Source organism: Daucus carota, chromosome 8 (assembly GCF_001625215.2).
Source record: "Daucus carota subsp. sativus chromosome 8, DH1 v3.0, whole genome shotgun sequence".
In the NCBI taxonomy this organism is placed as follows: Eukaryota; Viridiplantae; Streptophyta; class Magnoliopsida; order Apiales; family Apiaceae; genus Daucus; species Daucus carota.
The window spans coordinates 8,813,351-8,823,074 of NC_030388.2; positions in this window are offsets into that span (position 1 = coordinate 8,813,351).

Below are 9,724 nucleotides of genomic sequence, written 5' to 3' on the forward strand. Positions count from 1 at the left end.
ATGGTATGACAATCCTTTAGATTGGCATACCTTCCCATTTGTGGCATGACAATGGCTTAAATTGTCATACCATCCCTTGTAATTGTCATACCCCTATGTAGAATTGTAATGGCACTTCCTAGAATTGTCATAGCCACCTTTGTCATGCTAGTTCAAGGTGTTGCCTATAAATATGGCCTCACCTTCTTCATTTGTTCTTGTTCAAAGCCTTGTAAACTTTCAAGTTGTTAGTAACTTGTTATTCGTTAAATCCATAGTTTTTTGTGCTTTGATCACTCGGTTGTTTTAATCACTGAGTGAGAATACATCCTTTTGAATCTATTCTACGAACTTTAGTGGACATCAAAACTGAACCATATTAATTATATAACGACTTAAAACATTGTTATATTAATTAATTAAAATCTGATTAACAAGTTATATTCAAATCAGATTATTCCGCCGCAATTATTTTGTGACGATTGTATTCAAACCCCCCCCCCCTCCGCGGCTACAATCGTATCTGGACCTAACAGAAATAGAAGTGTTAAAAATCGAAAAGAATTTCTTTCTATTTTATCTCTAGATTTTTCTTAAAATTTTAAAAAAGTTGGTGATATAAAAAAATTTAAAAATATTTTTTTGCCAACAATAATATTCACATAAATAAAATTTATTAAAAGAGGAAACATTTCAATATTATTCAAAAATAATTATAATCTAATAAAAAAACATAAAAGTTAATCTTGGATATTTAGTTAAATCTTAAAATTTTTTTTTTTTTGATAAACCAAACTAAATTAAAAAGAACAAGAGTTTTACAACCTAAGCAAAGCACAAGCTCGGGAACAAACCCAAGCACAGAAACCCAGAAACTAAACAGAACAGCCAGATTAGAACAAAATAACAAACTGCAGAGGGTGAAACTAAAAACCAGAAACAAAGTAAGACCCTTGGCTGCTATTGAACTCGAAAACAGACTGCTGCAGCCTTACTAGACATCCTCATCCTCCTCTTCGTCCTCATCAGATATGTCAATGACTGGAGGCTCCTCCGCTAATTCCCCTTCACCAAAATTGGGTTGCACTTCCAAGAAATCAGCATGAGGCCCAAAACCCATGTCCCTATCTAGATGTTCCTGCAGCTCCTCAAACGGGACTGGCACTTCCACCAGCGAGCTGCAATTGTCCAAGCCATGCTGAACCATGCAAATAGCCGCCCTGTTTCTCGAAGCGAGAACGGACACTAGCTCGCAGTCCCAGCGGTTTCCATCATCCTGCCTCAAATGGTTGTACGTCCTACTAAGATTGTTGATTTGACGCACCACCTCCTCCAACCCCTCCTCTTCAATCAAGTCTCCATCTTGGTCCAGAAGAATTTCATAGGCCTGAGCATTGTCTGATTCAAGGATGACTTTCGGAATCCGCCTCCTATACGCAGTGATCATAGCCTTATGAATAGCCCACAGCTGCAATTCGAGAAAACCCACCCCACGCATAGGTCCCATGATACCCCAGAGATATCTGGCTCGATGATCCCTTGCAAGCAACCCCACCCCATTCACGTTTCCATTCTGAAGAGCAACATTCAGTGTGGATGCATGAATATTAACTTTCACATAACCGCGCTTCGGAGGTTCTTAGCTAGGATCCATTAAACTCAGCTATGTGAAGAGGATGAAGAGCTACAGATAATTCCCATAATAGGCTGAAGCCTCTGATTTAAACTGGAACTCATGCATTGGGAATTAATTTGTTGACTAGCCTTTCTCTTCTCCCAGAACATTTTATCTTTCCCATATACTTGAGCATACCAACTTCTGAATACACCAGCCAATGAAACTAAAAGCTTTTGCTTGGAAATAAAAGAGGGCTGAAAAAACATTGATCGAGAAGCGGACCTTTTGAACATGGAAAAATTGTAACCTTTCCCAGTCAAAGCAAGACTTCCAACACAGCCCATAATCTTAATAATCTTTAAACCCCATTACCCCATTTTTCAACTAGAACAGCCCTATTCATTCCTGCCTTAGCCAGCCCATCCGCTTCCAAATTAAAAAGCCTATTAACTGCTTTAATATCCACCACCTTAAGCATTTGAATAATCTCATGAGGCACCAGATTGCTGTCATCACTTTCAAATTTTAATCCATGCAAAAACTTAACTGTTTCCGCGGAGTCCGAACATATAAGAATTTTACAACCATTCTCTATCGCCCTTGACATTGTGCTCAGCACATGAATACATGCCTCTAATTCTACTTCAAATATATGTTGCTTCCTAGATGGTCCTGAGAACATATATTCAACTAGGCCCTCAGCTGACCTGATCACTCCACCAATACCAGCTTTGACATAGCACCCACTAGACTTGTGCATTGCACCATCCACCGCAGCTACCTTATCATACTTACTCAGCCATCGAGACCAAAATTCACTAATCTTCCTAGATTGACAGACTTTGATTGCCCCTCTTGGATTAACATATGACAGATTTTCCATACCTCCGATTAGAATATCACTGACCTCCAACCACTTGAATGTTCTAGCTCTCAATATTCGCAGTACCTTGTCTTTACTCCATCGAACGTTATTGAAAATCAGATCATTCCTCAACAGCCAGATGGTCCATAATGTGGCAGATACCACCATTTGCCAGGCAATTTTAAACTCCTCATGCTGCAAAAAATGAAAGAGCCTATTAAGAGAAAAATCTAAATTTACGATACGGCTCCAAGACACGCTCCAAGAGCTGCAAACATCAGACCAGCACCATGCTGCCAATTCACAGTCAAAAAATAAATGTTTTAAATCTTCTACTTCACTTGTGCACCAACTACAGACTGCAGATAAATTCATGCTGTGCAATCTGTTGGCCAAAAAAGCCTTCGTTGGAAGGACCTGGTTTTCCAATTTCCAGAGAAAAAAATGGACTCGCGGAGGAATCTTCAACTTCCAAAAGGACACACACAGGTCCCACAAGCGCTCTGTCCGTTAAGGCCATATAGCAGTCTTTAGTCGAGTAGCTCTTACCCGACCAGCTCCAATACAATATATCCTGACCTTCTTCAAGCTTTAAAGACGACGGAATCTGACTAAGGATATTGACATATTCCACCTCCCAAGCCCTTAACTGCATACACCAGATTGAAGGAGGCAAATCTCCCCATGCATGCCATATTTCCCAGATAAGACGGACTGATGCAGTTTTCATAACAGAAATTTGAAACAGTCTTGGAAACTCCTGCTGAAACGATTTATTGCCAAACCATATATCCTCCCAAAATCTTAAAATTTAGTTCCATGCATTTATTTAGATAATTATATCCTAAAATTAATTTAATAAAAAGATTGTATACTTTATTTCCATATAAACTTCAAAATACGTGGCATGCCACATGTCAAACCCTACGGCCAATTCGTCACTCCGTCTAAATTTTCGTTACTTTTTTTAACAACAACGATGAGTTTACCATTAAGCGAGTTTAATGAGCCAACTGAGACCCCGTGGAGATCAGTGATGAAGTTGATACCATTTGTCCACTTCAGTGATGAGTATGATAATTAACCCCTTTATTTTCATATAAACGTCAAATTATATGGCATGCCACATGTCAAACTCTACAGCCAATTTGTCACTCCGTCTAAATTTCTGTTACTGTTTTTTAACGGCAGTGATGAGTTTGATACCATTAAGCGAGTTTAATGAGGGGATTGAGACCCATATCATTTGTGCACTTCAGTGATGAGTATGATAATTAACCCAAATATGATACATGATATTTTGGAATTTTTTTAAAAATCATTTGCGACTGTCAGACATTATGCAGTTAGCATGTAGAGTGTGGACCATGTGGGGGTGTACTTTATTAGAAAGGATTGCTGAATCCGGGAAAACTTTGGCTAATTGCACGAGTTCTTTACATTAGCATGCATTCTATTTTAAAATATACTAGCTTTTAACCCGTGCAAAGCATGTACGGTTATATAATTCATAATTTATTTTTTATAATTTAAATTTTAACATCATTTTATTAGTAATTTAATATTAATGAATTGAACTTTAATTAAATTAAATTAACCAATGGATTACATTTTCTCACGGAAATTTAGTTTTTACAATTTATTATCTATTTAAAAATATTTCTTTGTTATTTATATGGGATGATTTATTATTCAATTATTTTTAAATTATATTTTTCAAATTTCGTATATCTTCATATTTATGAAAAAAAGATATTTGTCGTGTAACAGATTAGAGTTAGAAAAAATTATGTAATTATTCGTGGTTGTATTGATATAGAACATGTTAAAATTCGAAAGAGTTATATGAAGATTCTTGTTTAAAAAAATATTCAAAATTATATATATATAATTTTATTTTAGTGTTATTATAGTTTTTTTAATGAAATAATAAAGCAAGCCGAAGGTTCGAAAGTTATATGCGTGTGGTAGGCCGAAGGCTCGGGAGTTATATGCGTGTGGTGTTTTGGATCGGGTTAAGACTTTTATTTATTATGAGATAGATTTTTAGTGTTGTAATTTATTTAAAACTTGTACTTATAAGAGATAGATTTTTAATTTTATAATTGTTTAAGACTTGTACGTATAAAGAGATTGATTTCTAGTGTGATTCTTTTTGTTTTTAGCAAGATAATAATATAGCACGGGTGACTATATAATTTTAAAATTTATAGAATTTTTTGAATTTTTTTTAAAATTTATAGAAATATTTGACAAAACTGCAATATAAATATTATTATTTAATTTAAATAGCTTAATTTTTACCCAATAATTTCACACTTTTAATAAATAAAATTATATTCCATTTGGTCCATAAAGTATTTATTGTGACATATAAAGTTGGCTATAAAAAGAAGTCAAATTTATGCTTATAAACCCAAAGTTCAAAATGCTTATATTTTTAATTACTTATTTTTCTTTTGAATTTTAATTTTATAAACATGTAAAAGACCATTGTATATCCAAATATATCAATTAAAAATATTTTTTTATAAATAACTTCTTACTAACAAATAATAAGTACTTTTTTAAGTTAAAGTAAACAAACTCAATATTTTATCAATAAATAACCGTGAGCAATTCATTGGTAATTTGCTAATGGACAAATATTCATCCGCAATTTTTCTTGATAGTACATCTTTTGCGGTAGACATATAATTCTAATTAAATTATCTTGAAGCCTAGGTCAACAAAATCAAAGGGTACCAACACCTATGATTAACAATTATAATTTATTTTGAAGCCTTTTACATGTACATTTTAGTTTTCGAAGAATAAAATTGACCGATTTTTGATTAATTATTGAAAATTATTTATTTTTTATTTGAAAATACTAAAGTTGCATATTAAAATAGACTAATTATATATTCTAATGGTATAATTTTTATTATATTTTATCGTTATAATATCAATAACTTCATTTGCGATGCGCAAATACACTCTGGGTGGCTTCTTTCTTATCAATTACAATGAGCCCGTTGAAACTTTTGATGAGATTTTTAGCTGCTTTGGAGACTTGTATTTATTGTGAGATAAATTTTTAATGTTGTAATTTATTTAAAACTTGTACTTATAAGAGATAGATTTTAGTCTTATAATTTTTTAAGACTTGTATCTATTAAGAGATTTCTAGTGTGATTTTTTTTTTAGCAAGATAATATAATATAGGAATGACTAAAAAAACATGACCAAATCAAAAAAAACATATACAAAAAGTAGGATTACAAATTATGCACATGTTGTCCTATTACAGTATAGTATAGATAGTTTGTTGGTAGTTTAGTTTGACTTTTTTTAAATTTATTTTGATCCAATTTAAATTACAAGGTACTTGGAATATATGAATAATTTTTTGTCGTGAGCTATTGTAGTATTCATCATCGTGTCATGATCATCTAAAATAGAGCATAAATCCTTCTTAAAAAAAATTAACAAAACCCATAACAAAGCTAGTAAATACAAGTATAAAAAAAATTAATTAATACGAAAGGAGATGAAAGAGTGAAAAGACTTAATCAGTGAAGGGGATGATAATTGAAAAACGAAAAAGTGACGACTATGACTCTAATTTTAAGACTTGACTTCCAACTCCCAAGACGCGAACCTTTTGTTATAAAAGAACATATATATTATGTTTAATTTTAATACATTCGCCATTCCTTGTCTTTGAATGAAACAGAACACCCTAACTTAAGAATGGGCAAGGGCGCAGCTAAGAAAAAAGGGGCCCATGGCAAACCCCAGCTTTGCGCAATATCAATATATTTTTTTATATGTAGAGTTTTATTAAAAGTTGTCGAATTTTAATTTTGATCCAATCCAACCGTTATATAAAATTTGCTTCACTCATTGTATAATATTTATATTTTATTAAATGAATTTTGAGACGTCGGGATTCAAGAAAATAAGAAATTTAAATTATATGTGAATTATTTTATATTTTTATTTTTACATCAAATATATTTAATATTTTTTTAAATTGTCCCTTTGGCAGAATGCGCCTGTAATCTTGATAACATCTTGGATGGTTAAGAGTTCAATACGTTTACAACTTCACATGAAGAGGTATATTGAGTCATCCCCATAATCCCAGCAGCCTAGTGACAACTTTTGCGTCACGTTGTGGGTTGAAACCGAATTCATAGTTGTATATTGTATAAATTACGAGACATTATATATCATAAGCCGAATAATAAATGATAAGTAGAAGGACAATTATTTTATATATTGTTTTTTCAATCTTATTTTCAAAAATATTACCTTTTCCAATCTTATTTTCAAAAATACTACCTTCTCTAAAATCTTTCAAATATACTATCTTTTTAAAAATATTTTTCAAAAATACGGTGGTTGCATATGCAACCATATATGCAACTGAATTCCTGATTTCAAGTTCTAGTTTTCAAATGATGACATTTGAAAACTGGAACTTGAAATCAGGAATTGTAGTTGCATATATGGTTGCATATGGTTGTATTTAGTTGCACATGGTTGCATTCAGTTGATTCTATTGTAATCTAATGGCCCCGCTAGGGGCACACCATACATCGGTTGTAACTTACAGTTTTCAGTTGCACTTAGTTGCATATGAAGTTGCATTTAGTTGCATATGAGGTTGCATTCAGTTGATTCTATTGTAATCTAATGGCCCCGCCAGAAGCACCCATACATCAATTGTAACTTATAGTTTTCAGTTGCATTTAGTTGCATATGAGGTTGCATACAATCTCATATGCAACTAAATGCAACCTCATATGCAACTAAATGCAACTGAAAACTGTAAGTTACAATTGATGTATGGGTGCCCCTGGTGGGGCCATTAGATTACAATAGAATCAACTGAATATAACCATATGCAACCATATATGCAACTGAATTCCTGATTTCAAGTTCCAGTTTTCAAATGTCATTTTCGACCTCATCCTTGGAATCCTTGGAATTCAGTTGCATATATGGTTGCATATGCAACCACCTTATTTTTGAAAATATTTTAGAGAAGGTAGTATTTTTGAAAATAAGATTGGAGAAGGTATTTTTTTTTATAAATAAGATTGAAAACTTGGTTATGAATAAAAAAAAAACCCAAAGTAGAATAATAATCTTGATCGTTAAAGTTAAAAGATATTAATAATCGTTTGATAATATGTTTAAAATTACTTTTAAATTATATATAAATTTGGATAATCAAAACTATTAATTATAATTATTTGCTTAAAAAGTTTGAAAGTTGTATGAGTTAATTATAGTCAATGTTGAAAATAGTATAAAGTTACGTTCAATGAAGAAAAGGATAAATATTATTAAAAATTTTATTTTCATAAACAACACTACTAAAATAGAAAGGAGGGAGTATATTATTTATAAAATTAAACTAGCATTATTCATTGAATTGTTTGTAAAATTAAATCAAGAGTTAAAGAAGAGTGACAGTATTAAATTCAAATTAAATTTATTATTTAAGGCAATATATTTAAATTTTTATTCAAAAATCAAAACGTTTTAAAAATAAATTATAAATTTATATTTTATTTATTTTTTAAAATTTGTGTCAAACTATTTTTTAAAATAAACTAGAAAATTATAGTTTATACATGCATTAAAATATGTACCAACAGTCAAGAAAAACGATAAAGAAATGAGTGGGACGATACAAGTACTACTTAAATTACTTATAGTATCTTTTAATAATAAAATTAATACCAATATCTCTCGCGCACCCGCATATAATATTTTTTTGTCCATTCTTGAAATTATAATTTAATTTTTATCTGCCAAATATTTCTTTATAAAAGTTAATTGTTTATATTTTTTGTTATTCCTTATATTTTGTGGTTTGCATATTGTATTAGTAATCAGAGTTATTAATAAATTTTAAGAGTTTATTTTCCAGTGGATTAAATAGTAAAGTCAATAATATACTTATATAAAGGAGAAGCGATGGGCGTGTAGGTGGTGCCTCTCAAATCACTTCGTTCTATTTTTCCAATTTTTCGGAATTTTTGGATGAAAAATATCAAAAATTAGAACTACCTTTTTCAGTTTCGGGTATATTAGAAGCAAGTTTCAGAATCTGATTTTGTTTCAGATTACTTATGGAATATAGTAGTTTGAAAGTTTTAATCTGATTTTGTTTCAAATTATTTAATTATGGGAAAGAGTAGCACACAAGTCTCTCTGCAGCTATAAATAACCCTATGGATTGTAGGATTTTAGATCATCTAAACACAACCTCCTCTGTCTCAATACCACAACTCTAGCTCTCTCTGGTGATAGTTCTCTTACTTGATTTCTAACTCGGTGGTGCCGTTCTTCTGCAACAATAAGTGAAGGCTGTTTATATATTATTAAAAATAATAAAGGTTGTTGCAAGCAAAGGTAGTTATAGATCGCTATGTGGGAGTCAACAAATTGAAATAGGGGAAACAAATATAGTCTTGACATGATATTGATGGATGATATCAATAAATTAACTATTAGTGATGTATGTTTGTTGGTTATTCTTTTATAATATTTGTTTTGTTCATCAGACATGTTTGTTGTTATTAGTTTTTGTATGATTTACTTTGTATATAGGACAATATGGTGGAGAAGCGAGGGCGTGTAGGTGGCGCCTCTCACGTCGCTCCGTTCTATTTTTCTAATTTTCTGGAATTTTTGGATGAAAACTATCAAAAATTAAAACTACCTTTTTTAGTTTCGGGTATATTAGAAGCAAGTTTCAGAATCTGATTTTGTTTCAAATTATTTACGGAATATAGTAGCTTGAAAGTTTTAATCTGATTTTTTTTCAGATTATTTAATTATGGGAAAGAGTAGCACATAAGTTTCTCTACACCTATATATAGATCGTAAGGTTTTGGATCATCTAAACACAACCTCCTCTCTCTCAATACTACAATCTCACGGATTTAAGTTAGATGTTTTTGTGCACAATCAATCCAAAAAAATTGGCGGAAGGTGACAATGTAAGAACGTGATTACTTTAAAAAAAACATAAATAAAATTAAGATTCGTCGTACTTTAAATTGTTAATTACCTGTATAAATTTATTTTTATATTTTCACCATGAATTATAATCCAATTTTGCAATTTTATATATTAGTATTGGTATTACATCAAGATTTTTATAAAATAAAATTTATTTTATCCTACAAATATTAATTTTGAAACGTTAATATAATTTTTATAGATAGCCACAAAATTATTTTATTCTACAAATATTA